The following is a 14828-nucleotide window of genomic DNA, read 5'->3' as shown; positions in this document are numbered from 1 at the left end:
AATCAAACCAAAGTTCTCCTGCTATATTTGTCTCTCGTCTATCACACAATATCACTAGTTTCATACGTGGTTTTTCTTTAGTCCCAAGGTTTTTCTAATGAAGCATCAAGTTTTCTTGAGCTTCAGCAGTAAAGACATGTGGCATAACTTCACTAATCATCATCTCAAAGCTATGAAAGATATGGAAAGAATGGCCCTTCCCATAGGAGCTGCACTAGAATTAGGGGAGCGATTGTCACCAGTACTCTCGAGAAGTTGCACCCTCAAATGTCTCAATCATTATTTTGTTTGTCAACTATGCTTCCTCAAAATCATGCTTAGCTGAACTGTCTGACATCATGAGGCGCAAGGCCATTCAAGGACATTTCGTTCTTCCCATTTTCTTTATCATGTTGATTGACATATAGAGTTACAGGCTAATTGGTGGGTATTGCCATGTTCTTTGAGGGATTTTCAAAATACCCATTTTATAACCATAAATCAAGAAAGCTAGATCAAGTACAACAAATGGAAATCTGCCTTTGCTGAAGATGGTAAATTAAAGGGGTGGCAGATAAAAAGCGGCAAATTCAATAGGTAACCATATATTTTTTTATCTTCTCATATTCGACTTATCTTTGTTTTAGATTTTATATATAATCATATTTGTATTTTGGTTATTTGCTATTGAGGTTATCGTTGAATATGTTATAAAAAACTGATTGTTGTCATTGATGATGTTAATGACCCAGATTATATGAGTGTTAAATATTTTAGTGATGGAAGTAGAATCATTGTAACATCTCAAAATAAAGATGGGTTAACAAGGTAAAGGACTTTCTTAGGTCTTTTGTTGTCATTGATGATGTTAATGACCCATATTTGATAGATTGTATGGGTGTTAAATATTTTAGTGATGGAAGTAGAATCATTGTAACATCTCGAGATAGACAAAGATGGGTTAATAAGGAAAAGGACTTTCTTCAGGTTTGTTGTCCTTGATGATATTAATGACCCAGATTAGATAGATTGTATGGGTGTTAAATATTTTAGTGATGATGAAAGTAGAATCATTGTAACATCCCAAAATAGATAAAGATGGGTTAATAGGGTAAAGGACTTTCTTCAGGTCTTTTGTTTTCATTGATGATGATAATGACCTAGATTAGTAGATTGTATAGGTGTTAAATATTTTGGTGATGAAAGTAGAATCATTGTAACATCTCAATATAGATAATGATGGGTTAACAGGGTAAAGGTCTTTGCTTAATCTTCTTAATTATTATGGATTCGTCTGTAGCAGTATGTCTGGTGCTTCTTAGGTTCAATGCTAGTAATATCGTAATCCTACTCTGATCATTCATTTTGTTGTGGGGTATTTGAAATACAAACTCTAGAACTATGGTGTAATTAGAGATATAATCATATTGTATATCAATAGTCACTTCATTTCCTTCAATGATATACAAATCCATTGATTTATGGTTTAGTACATTTCCCTAATCAATTCATGATTACAAGATTTCTGATTTTTTTTTTCTTGTTAGCTGATATAAACCTTCTAAGTATTCCGTATGTGTCAGATTGTTTTTTCTTATAGGTTGCAGCCTATGCTTTTATATTGATCAAAGTGTTTGGTATTTACTTGCAGATCCTTGGAGAGTTTAATGAAACATAGTATATGTTAACCAAAACAAAGAGTCAAGTAGGAATTAATAGAAGATCCTTGGAGAGCCCATTATGCTTGGACCTTTACCAATACAAAAGAAAAGGGGGAACAAGTAAGCTTTTAAGAGCTTCTATTTCATCACCAAAGTAATCATTCCAAAGCCTCCAGATCTTCCAGTCTCATCATCATTATTTATCTCAGATTCCACCATTTCACCATAAGTACTCAAGCCTTCTTCGAGGACCCGGTCAGCAACGGTCAATTGGAGCCAACGAAAATCATATCTGGTTCGTAATCCGGAGAAATAATAAGTACTGGAGTCTAGGAGTTAAATTGCTCGGGTTCGTAACTGACGGGTTTTGACGAGGCAAATTCTGACCTAAAGCTGAAAATGGGTTTTCAATGGGAAAGACTATCATATCTGGCCAGCAAGGATGAAGGCTCATTTGGAGGCACAAGAACAGAGAAGACTTTTGAGGTCTGAAAGGACTTTTGAGGGTGCATTGCCTGCAAGGGTTCAGTCAAATCAGGCAGACAAAGGAAAAAAGAAAAAGAAGGAAATATCAAGTTTTGATTCTTCTAAAATCAATAGGGAAACAAAATCTATTTTTCCTCCTTGCAAGCATTGTGGAAAGAAAGGTCATCCACCATTCAAATGCTGGAAAAGGCCAGACCAGCAGTGTGAGAAATGTCAGAAGATGGGGCATCATCAAAAGATATGCAAAAGCAACTTCAAACAAAAAAGAAGTTGCACAGATAGTCGATCAAGAAGAGGAGCAACTCTTTGTAGTAACTTGTTTTGCAACTAGCAGTAGTAGTGACAAGTGACTTATTGATTTTGGTTGCACAAATCATATGACATTTGATCGTGATCTCTTTAGGGAGCTAGATACTTCGATAATTTTCAAAGTATAAATTGGTAATAGAGACTATATTGTTGTTAAAGGAAAAGGCACTATGTCAATTAGATGCCCTTCATGGACAAAGCTAATCAATGATGTGTTATTTGTACCTAATATAAATTAAAATTTGTTAAGTGTTGGCTAGTTTCTTGAGAAAGGCTTCAAAATTGTATTTAAAATCGATCATTGACAAATCAAGGAAGCAGAAGGCAAAGATGTATTCCAAGCAATGATGAAGGGAAAGAGCTTTGCTCTAGATTCGTTAGAGGAGCAAAAAGTTTATGCTATAACTAAGATCAATGCGGAAGTTTAGCACAAAAAGGCTTGGACATTTCAATCATGTTGCTGTAATAAACCTGCGAAAGAAGGATCTAGTTTAGGGGCTAGCTCACCTTGAAGCTGATATATCATACTACAAAAATTTGTCAATTTGGTAAGCTAGCAAGGCTTCCTTTCAAAAAAGCAACCTGAAGAGCTACTGAAAAACTAAAATTAATTCACACAAACCAAGCTAGACCTCAAAAAACTTCGTCACTTAAAAGGGAGTATGTAACACGCCAAAACCCGGCCTAGAAGTTTAGACCAAATCTCGGAGGTTACATTGGCCACCAAATGTGGCGGAAACAAAAGCTTTAATTCAAACCAAGAAAAGCTTTTTGTTCATTATGTTTGAAACAATATTTAACCGACGTCAAACATTTGGAAATAAAATCTACAGTTTCTAAATTTCAATCGACCAAATAACACCTTACGAAAGTCCACCATAAAAACTTGTACCATAGTTTATATAATCATTTTACAAACCGACTTAAAAATTAACCATATAAACTTATGAGATTTGACTTAAACCGAATCAAACTTATGAGACCTCCGGTATGCCGAGTCTAGCTCCAAAACACGAAACGTACCTGAAAGGAAAAACACTATAGAGATCGATGGGTGTCGAGTCCACCAATATAAATCTACGCCTAATTTGCAATAAGCAGTATAGGGAGTAGGGTTGATCCCTCAGAGACTGGGTTTACTGCAAATTGTTGCTCTCTTGACCAGATTTATGTCGGGGCAGTTGTCATGCCCAAGATATTAGGGGGAGGATAAAATCGAAAACCTAGAACCTGAAATAAATAAATAAAATGCGTAAAAAGTAAAAGTTTAAAATGAAATAATAAAAAAGCAGTTAAATAAATTTGAAGAAAAATTAATTAGAATAAGTTCAACTTTAGGCACGGATTTTTCCTCATCTTTGAACCGATCGTCGAAATTAGATTACCTCCTCTTTTCCAATAAGCTAGTTATAGCTACCAAGGACGCCTCGAACACCAACTCTTCCTTCTGTAAATTAGTTATGGAACGTCCAATAACTAACCCTTACTGATCGAACAACCAACGAAACGTTCGTGATTTAGAACTTCAGCAGCTTTGCGTTCTAGAAAAGCCTAGCTCGAACCAATGCCCTCAACCGCGTAGGACATTTAAATCTGGTTACTACTTCCCTTGACGGAACCAAACAGCAATCTCTACTTGGCACGCCAATGCGTTCACAGAAAACCGATTAGAATCGATCCTTTCGGAATTTCAACTGTACGTCTAACCACACTAAATCAAACGACGTCTTTTTTGACTTAGTGTTGATCTGACTTTGTGAGTTGACAAAATCATACTCTTAATCTGGAGAAATAACAAGTACTGCTGGAGTCTAGGAGTTAAATTGCTCGGGTTCGTAACTCACGGGTTTTGACGAGGCAAATTTAAATGCATGAGTTTTAAAAGTTGAAAGATAAACTTAATTTTGAAGATTAACAATGTTGCGCCCTAACTCACTGGCTGTGACATTTTATTTCTTTGAAATAAGAGTGTCTTATTATTTAATTCAATTTATTCAACTTAAAAGGATCGTGTTGTAAAATCTTTTCAAATTTTTGACATTAAGACGTCAAACAATCAATTCGGTACCAATTTTGGGCGTTACGAGGGTGCTAACCCTTCCTCGTGTGTAACCGACTCCCGAACCTATTTTCTCAAAATTCGTAGATCTAAAATCATTTTCAAGGTGATCCGATCACACCTCAATAAAAGATCGGTGGCGACTCCCATTTTTATTTTCAAAATCGATTCTCATTTTTCAAATAAATAAAAATGGTTTCGACAGATTGTTTTCCAACTTACATAATACGATTTCTTTTCTAAAACCGAGACAATCAAAAATTTCTAAGTAAATAAAATTGTTTGGTGCTTATTCTCGTTTCAGGATTTAAGATTATATCCTAACTCACGGGGTATAATTCTTTTTTTCGATTGACGTGAAATGCGCCCTTTTTAAATTCTTTTAGGTAATTTTAACAAAAGGATCGTATTTTAAAATCTTTTTAGAATTTCAACTTTCGACATTAAAACATTAAGTAATCAACTAGGTACCAATTTTGGGCGTATCGAGGGTGCTAATCCTACCTCATGCATAACCAACTCCCGAACCCGTTTTCTGGATTTTGTAGATAAAAAATTATCGTTTTAGTAATTTTAAATATTTATTAAAATGATTAAATTATTAGGTGATCTGATCACACCTAAATAAAAAGGATTTGTGGCAATTCCATTTTTGTTTTTAAATAAAAAGTCGACGCTTCTTTTTGTCAAAAAAGTGGTTTCGACAACTTCTATTAACACTATAATAATAAATGATCAAATTATAAGGATTAAATACTAAATCTGATCATAGTAGATGGACCAAGACAAGAATTTGACCCTTCGCCATCAAAAGCACTTGTCTCTTTTGGCAGTAAAAGAGAGAAAGATTAATATTTTGAAATATATATATAAGTGTTGCATGACACAGTGGCGACACCAAAAAAATTATTTCTTTTAAAAAGATAATGATTGGCTAATGATGGTGTTGAAAAAGTGGGTGGTATTGCTTGACCAACTGGCAACACCAAGTTACATCGTTCAAACTAGGTCATTTTATTAAATAATTTTTTGTCCAAATAATTTTTGTTAATTAATTAATTTTTTAGGCTATTTTACTAAAAAAGCCAAATTAAGCTGTAAAATATAAAAAGCATTTAGACAAAATTGTTGAAATAGAATAAGTAATAAACCATCATTGTGTTGTAATTAACATTATCATCTTGTGTTGTTCATTGTGGTGAAAAATAACATCAAAAAACATTGAAATCTCAAAATAAAGACCTTAAATATGTGTCGCAACTGCTATCTAAATACTTAACTCTTTATGGGCTGATTTGTATTACTTCAGCTTAGTGTGATGATAGACTTTAGAGATACAATAAAAATAAAAGATAGAATTAAGTAATCTTATTTTTCACTTCAAATTATCAAAACATGATCGTTCAAATTAATATTTAAAAGGAATTAAATATTTTAATTTAAATATATTAATAATATTTGTTTAATAAAATAATTAAAATTTAATTTCAAAATTTTCATTGGAGGAGTTCAATAATTATAATGAAAATTGAAATCTATTTTAACAAAATAACAGAAAATATTTTGGTGGATCACTTTTATTAATTTAGGAATTGATTCTTAGATATGAATTGTATAGAAAGAAAGTAAATTTAGCTTTGTTGAATTATTTTAGTTGTTACGAAAAGAACAAAAAATCCATCCTATATTTCGATGAAAAGAAGCAAGAAAAAACAGAACATAGAAAGCATCCAAGCCTTCAGATTGGGAAAATCCGACTAAACAAAAATTTCTTCCCAGTTTAACCAAAACAAAAATATAAATTGTTGAAAACAAGGAAGATGGAACAATGAAGGAGATACCTCAAATTAATCGTATAGAAGATAACGAGCTCAGCATCTTCTCCCAGTTGATGAACATTTTAAACTTATCTTCTTGACTGCTATAAGAATAAACGAAGGCAAGCAAGGTGAACCTAATCAAACTAAAAGTTCTCCTGCTATATTTGTCTCTCGTCTATCACACAATCACTACTTTCATACGTGGTTTTTCTTTAGTCCCAAGGTTTTTCTAATGAAGCATCAAGTTTTCTTGAGCTTCAGCAGTAAAGACATGTGGCATAACGTCACTAATCATCATCTCAAAGCTATGAAAGATATGGAAAGAATGGCCCTTCCCATAGGAGCTGCACTAGAATTAGGGGAGCGATTGTCACCAGTACTCTCGAGAAATTGCACCCTCAAATGTCTCAATCATTATTTTGTTTGTCAACTATGCTTCCTCAAAATCATGCTTAGCTGAACTGTCTGACATCATGAGGCGTCATGAGGCGCAAGGCCATTCAAGGGCATTTCGTTCTTCCCATTTTGGTGATGAAAGTAGAATCATTGTAACATCTCAATATAGATAATGATGGGTTAACAGGGTAAAGGTCTTTGCTTAATCTTCTTATTATGGATTCGACTGTAGCAGTATGTCTGGTGCTTCTTAGGATCAATGCGAGTAATATCGTAATCCTACTCTGATCATTCATTTTGTTGTGGGGTATTTGAAATACAAACTCTAGAACTATGGTGTAATTAGAGATATAATCATATTGTATATCAACAGTCACTGCATTTTCCTTCAATGATATATAAATCCATTGATTTATGGTTTACATTTCCTTAATCAATTCATGATTACAAGATTTCTGATTTTTTTTTCTTGTTAGCTGATATAAACCTTCCAAGTATTCCGTATGTGTCAGATTGTTTTTTCTTATAGGTTGCAGCCTATGCTTTTATATTGATCAAAGTGTTTGGTATTTACTTGCAGATCCTTGGAGAGTTTAATGAAACATAATATATGTTAACCAAAACAAAGAGTCAAGTAGGAATTAATAGCAGATCCTTGGAGAGCCCATTATGCTTGGACCTTTACCAATACAAAAGAAAAGGAGGAACAAGTAAGCTTTTAAGAGCTTCTATTTCATCACCAAAGTAATCATACCAAAGCCTCAAGATCTTCCAGTCTCATCATCATTATTTATCTCAGATTCCACCATTTCACCATAAGTACTCAAGCCTTCTTCGAGGACCCGGTCATCAATGGTCAATTGGAGCCAACGAAAATCAAGGGGAAAAGAAGTCGGAAATTTGCCAAAGAGTTAAATAACAACCCTTTAGCAATTTTCACTCTTATTTATTTATTTATTTATTTATTTAAGGGAAGCAGTATCTACGCATCAACTAACTGACGAAAGGGGGTGAACCAGATATTCGATCTTGCACCCACGGTACAGTAAACACCAACCCAATATCGACGAGGAAAAGATAACAAATAGCAATTACATCCAAAAATAGCTGTAAGAAATATAAGGAACGCGAACTCTTCTAATAATTTTGATTTGTTTAATTATTCTGTTTTACGAAAAGAACAAAAATCCGTTGTAAGAAACAATGAAAAAAAATTCATCTCTTCGAAGAAAACAAAAAAACATTCTAAACAAAAAAACAAGTAAGAGGAATCAAAGAAAGCAACCAACCCTTAACTAGTTGAGTGGAAGATAACGAGCTGAACATCTCTTCCCAGTTGATGGAGATTTAAAACGTATATGCTTCAGAGGTATAAGAATAGGCAAAGGAAACCAAAGTGAAACAAAGCAAACCAAAGCTCCCTTGGTTTATTTTTCTCTCTTTTGCTTCAATCAAACAATCAATACTCTTTCATGGCTTCTTCTTCTCCTCCTCCTCCTCCTCCTCAAACTGACACATGCCTTAACTTCATCACTCATCTACTCAAAGCTGTGAAAGAGGCAACGATGAAGGTCTTCTTCTTATTCTTCACATGCTTTAACTTCATCACTCATCTACTCAAAGCTTTGAAAGAGGTAATGATGAATGTCTTCTCCCATGATGAAAAACCAGAAAAATTGGAGCAACTTTCACAAGCATTGTCTCAAGCAATTGCTTCTTCTTCCTCTTCTCGTCGACTGAAGCCTCAAGTTTTCTTGAGCTTCAGAGGTGAAGACACACGCCTTAACTTCACCGCTCATCTACTCAAAGCTTTGAAAGACAAGGGACTGAATGTTTACTTCGATGAAGAAGCACTAGAAAAGGGGGAGCAACTTTCGCAAGCACTTTCTCGGGCAATTTCAGCCTCTATTCTCTCACTAATTATTTTATCAGTAGACTATGCTTCTTCAAAACCATGTTTGGCTGAACTCGCTGATATCATGCATTGTAAGGACACTCAAGGACATATTGTTCTTCCCATATTTTACCATGTCGATCCTTCTGATGTGCGGAATCTCGGTGGTAGTTTCAAAACATCCTTTGATGAGCATGAATCAAATAGGCTACATCAAGTACAACAATGGAAAGCTGCCTTCGCTAAAGTCGGAATATTAAAAGGATGGCATATAGAAGGGGGCAAATTCGATAGGTAACTATATTTTCCTCTTCTTATATTCAAACTTATCTTTGGTTTAGATTTGGTATATACTTACATATTTTTTCATTATTTTCTAGACCTGAAACTGAGTACATCAAGGATATTGTTGAATATGTTACAAAGAAGTTGATGAGTACCCAATTTAGAAGTGCTTCTGAAGAATTGATTGAAATAAATGATAAGAAAAAAACAATTTTGAGCCTGATTGAGGAGGAAGACAATCATCTAATAGGCCTATGGGGATGGGGTGGTATATGCAAAACTATCCTCTCTAATGCTATATGTTGTTCAAGATTTGCCTCGACTATTGCAGTTAAAATAATTTGGCTATTTTTAGTTATTTTCAATTTGTTGCTTATTTTTAATCGTTTTTGAGCTTTTTAATCATTCATTGTTGCCTATTTTCAATGGGAAAGACTATCATATCTGGCCAGCAAGGATGAAGGCTCATTTGGAGGCACAAGAACAGAGAAGACTTTTGAGGTCTGAAAGGACTTTTGAGGGTGCATTGCCTGCAAGAGTTCAGTCAAATCAGGCAGACAAAGGAAAAAAGAAAAAGAAGGAAATATCAAGTTTTGATTCTTCTAAAATCAATAGGGAAACAAAATCTATTTTTCCTCCTTGCAAGCATTGTGGAAAGAAAGGTCATCCACCATTCAAATGCTGGAAAAGGCCAGACCAGCAGTGTGAGAAATGTCTAAAGATGGGGCATCATCAAAAGATATGCAAAAGCAACTTCAAACAAAAAAGAAGTTGCACAGATAATCGATCAAGAAGAGGAGCAACTTTTTGTAGTAACTTGTTTTGCAACTAGCAGTTGTAGTGACAAGTGACTTATTGATTTTGGTTGCACAAATCATATGACTTTTGATCGTGATCTCTTTAGGGAGCTAGATACTTCGATAATTTTCAAAGTATAAATTGGTAATAGAGACTATATTGTTGTTAAAGGAAAAGGCACTATGTCAATTAGATGCCCTTCATGGACAAAGCTAATCAATGATGTGTTATTTGTACCTAATATAAATTAAAATTTGTTAAGTGTTGGCTAGTTTCTTGAGAAAGGCTTCAAAAATTGTATTTAAAATTGATCATTGTCAAATCAAGGAAGCAGAAGGCAAAGATGTATTCTAAGCAATGATGAAGGGAAAGAGCTTTGCTCTAGATTCTTTAGAGGAGCAAAAAGTTTATGCTACAACTAAGATCAATGCAGAAGTGTAGCACAAAAAGGTTTGGACATTTCAATCATGTTGCTGTAATAAATCTGCGAAAGAAGGATCTAGTTTAGGGGCTAGTTTACCTTGAAGCTTATATATCATACTACAAAAACTTGTCAATTTGGTAAGCTAGCAAGGATTCCTTTCAAAAAAGCAATCTGAAGAGCTACTGAAATACTAAAATTAATTCACACAAACCTAGCTAGACCTCAAAAAACTCCATCACTTAAAAGGAGTATGTAACACCACAAAACCTGGCGTAGAAGTTTAGACCAAATCTCGGAGGTTACATTGGCCACCAAATGTGGCGGAAACAAAAACTTTAATTCAAACCAAGAAAAGCTTTTTGTTCATTATGTTTGAAACAATATTTAACCGACGTCAAACATTCAAAAATAAAATCTACAGTTTCTAAAGTTCAATCGACCAAATAAAACCTTACGAAAGTCCACCATAAAAACTTGTACCACAGTTTATATAATCGTTTTACAAACTGACTTAAAAATTAACCATATAAACTTATGAGATTTTACTTAAACCGAAATCAAACTTCTGAGACCTTCGGTATGCCGAGTCTAGCTCCAAAACACGAAACGTACCTGAAAGGAAAAACAATATAGAGATGAGCTACGCGAGCTCAGTGTGAGTCTAAAATATGAACAGATGGGAAAAGACGGAGCGACACAATAAATATTTCAAACAAGCATATGTATAAAATATCACTTACGAAAATCTCAATCGGTATGTCAAATACAATATCAAACCACATAAATGATGTTCCAGTCATACGCAATAATCAGAACATATTACATGACATTAACTATATTGTCAATAACCAAAAGTTCACACAAACAGACAAAATGTTCTGACAAAAAGACGTCTATTCAGATGTGAACGGATGCACAAGTCAAAATCTCACCCCACCAACCAAACACCACTTCATCCCTCCAGCACACCACATAAGGGCTATGGTAGGTCTGTCCACCATGCACGCCACATGGAACCATAATAGGTTCATCTACCCTACACACCTCAACATGGGACCTTGCCACTTGAGTAATTGTATACAGTTGAGCTGATATACGTAAAGGATAGTGCAGTAAAACGCTATACAAAAGTATTGCAGTTAAAATTGCTAAGTCTGTTTCCTTCTCTTCATAGCCAGATCCCAAAATTTTCATGCTATTCAACAATGCACACACAACGCAGACAACATAAAGAAACGGACATCAACATTTCCAGTTGAACAGATTCAAATTTGATACCACTTGTATTCTAATATTCAGTTAGGACAACAATAATAAACTCATACTTATTCATCACATAAGCGAGCAATAAAATTAAAGCCCATAAACGCACATATATACATGAACCAAACTAAATTGATTTTCAAACACACTTACCGAGGCTTGAACGAGGGTCGAATTACACAGAAACATAAAACAGACATTTTATGACTCAAAACAAAAATTCTGCAAAATAGGGCCACATGGCCATGTACCTCGATCGTATGGAAGTGTCTAAGCCGTGTAGAGGCCTACATGCCTATGTGGAGGAGACACATGCCCGTGTAACCAAGTTATACTGCTGTGTGAGTAGCCCGTGTAACTCACTGTCTAAAAGTGCCAAAAATAAATAGCAAAAGAGACACAACCGTGTGGAGATCTCACACGCCCGTGTGGGGACACATGCCCTTGTTGCCAGGCCGTGTGGTACCAAAAATCATCGAAAACCCTAAATTCCCATTTGCACATGGCTGTGTGGACCGCCTGTGGGTGGTACACGCCCGTATGGTCACGAAACCACACCGAAATAACCTAAAAATCATGCTTCTGATGTTGAAATAATCCCCAACCCATGGTAACCCTGAATTATGCCAAAACATATAGCATTCCATGAAATTCAGTAACAATATGATACTTCAAATAACCAATTTCAGAAACACACAAGACATTATCGAATTCCACCGTAATTCAATACAGAAGTTAAACCATTTTAGAACACACACCTTAGAACGTGATATCAAGCACCAAGGATCAATCGATTCGCCCTCTCCAACTGTTCAGAAACCTCGATTTCACATATAAACTTAAACTATAAGAACTTCAATTAACAAATAATAGAAACAGAAGTAATTCTATCATAAACCCTCATGAATAAAACCTACCCGTTTCACCTCTAATAAAATGAAACACACGAGGACAATCAGTCTTGACAAACAACATGTAACGTGAGTGTAAAACGGAAGAAACAAGAAACCAAAATAACTAAAATTTAGGGAAAAATGAAAAAAATAACAGAGGGAACAAAAAAAATAGAAAAAAGGAAAAGAATGTGAAACTAAAAAAAAACTCCTATTTCAAATTTTAAAAGTAAATCTTTAAAAATTAAAAAGCAAAACCAAAATGAATTAATTCCTCAAAACACACATGAGGACTTGAACCCGAAATCCAAAGGTAAACTAACACACTCACCACCACCGAACCAGTAGGCTCATTCTAACATTAAAATGTGAAAACCCACTCAATTGCTCAACCTATTCAATGACCCTAACCACAACCTCAAAACTTCTAACCCTAAATTTTAGGGTATCACAGAGTAAGTATAACATAGTTTTCATTGATGATTATATTAGGATATGCTAGATTTATTTCCTTATATTTAACTTAGAGGTTGTTGGCATGTTTTGGAAATTCAAACAATAGGTTGAAACTCAAAGTGATTGTAAGATTCAAGCTTTAAAGTCTAATAATGGCAAGGAATACACATATAATCAATCCAATTTGTTTTGTGAAGAAGCTATAATTGAACACCAACTCACTGCTCCATATACTTCACAACAAAATGGAGCTAGAGAGAAGAAGAATCTTGCCATAAAAGGAAAAGAATGCACAAAAGTGTTTGTAGATAATCAAACAGCTATTGCTATCTCAAATAATTCTATTTTTTTATGGGAAAACCAAGCATTTCAATATCAAAATATTCTTTCTTAAATATGTGCAAAAGGAATGTTCAGTTGAATTAAAGTAATACAAGACTGATCTTCAATTAGCAAATATATTTACCAAAGCTTTGCCCAAGAGAAAATTTGAATCTCTTTCAGAAAAATTATTGGTGTGAAATGGGTGTTCAGGACCAAGCATAATGCAAATCGGTCACTAAACAAGCACAAAGTAAGGCTATTTGTAAAAGGATATAACCAACAATATGGTACTGATTTTTTAGAAACCTTTGCAGTAGTTGCAAGGTTAGATACCATAAGGATATTTTTTGCCTTAGCAGCTCAAAAGTTGTGGAAAGTGCACTAGCTAGATGTTAAACCTGCCTTCTTGAATAGTTTTCTCCAAGAAGAAGTCTTTGTTGAGCAGCTAGATGGTTTCAAAGTTCTTGGTGAAGAACACAAGTTCTACAAGCTTAAGAAGGCTTTGTATGGCCTAAAACAGGCTCCAATTGCCTAGTATGATAGGATTGATGCTTATTTATCAAAGTTGGGATTTGAAAAGATCGTTAGTGAGCTTACACTCTATGTGAAGAAATTTGATAAAAAAATCTTATTGATTGTATCATTGTATGTGGATGACTTACTGGTTACTGGTTGTAGGAATGAACTGATTGGAGAGTTTAAGAAACTGGTTGTAGGAATGAAAGTGAATCAGATTGAACATGACATCTTCATAAGCCAACAAGTTTTTGCACTGACGATCTTAAGCAAGTTTTGCATGACAAACTGCAAACCTGCTAACACTCCTCTAGCACAAGATGAAAAGCATTCCAGCAAAAGTGACCATGACAGAGTGGATGAGAAGGGCTACAGAAGCCTTGTAGGTTGTCTACTCTATTTGACAGCAACAATGCCAGACTCATGTATGCAATTAGCCTTTTATCAAGGTTCATGCATTGCTGCAATGTTGCTCATCTCAAGGCTGCTAAAAGAGTCTTGAGAGATGTCAAAGGGACCTTAAACTATATAGGCTGAAGTTTTTGAAGACTAAAGAGCTGAAACTGATTGGCTATTCAGATAGTGACTGGGCAAGCTCAGCTAATGATATGAAGAGCACATTGGGGTACTTTTTCACTCTATGTTCAGGGGTCTTTTGTTGTATAAGAAACAACAAACAGTAGCTCAATCCACTACAGAAGTAGAGTACATTGCAACTGCCACTGTTGTTAATTAAACCATTTGGCTTAGTAAACTTTTAAGTAACTTGAATGTTGATCAAGAAGAAGAAACGGAGATCAAGGTGGACAACTAGTCAGCTGTTGCTATTGCCAAAAGTCTTGTCTTTCATGGCAAGACCAAGCATTTTAAGATCAAGTACCATTTTTTTAGAGAAGCTGAGTGATGATGTGATTCACTTAACTAACTAAAATCATGACAAAGGCAACGCACCTGTCGAATGGTAGTATAGCTATGGTGAGTCGGGAATATCGTATCCACGAGGACTAAAAGTACTAGTAATTACTATCTTTTTTATTATCTAGCCTATAAATTGAAGGGTTGTTTTTATTCTAAAATTAAACTAATTACTAAAGACTCGACAGAGAATGAATTGGGAAAATATTCGAAGAAAACCAATGATAAAGACAATACCTAAGAAAGAATCGACCTATACTTCACTTATTATTCTAAATCTGAGTTAAATGATTTATTCACTTGCCTTGATCCGTAGAAATCCCTAAATTATATTAATATCTCTTTTGAGA

Source organism: Gossypium hirsutum, chromosome D10 (genome assembly GCF_007990345.1).
Source record: "Gossypium hirsutum isolate 1008001.06 chromosome D10, Gossypium_hirsutum_v2.1, whole genome shotgun sequence".
NCBI classification, from domain to species: domain Eukaryota; kingdom Viridiplantae; phylum Streptophyta; class Magnoliopsida; order Malvales; family Malvaceae; genus Gossypium; species Gossypium hirsutum.
This window is presented reverse-complemented; position numbering follows the sequence as displayed.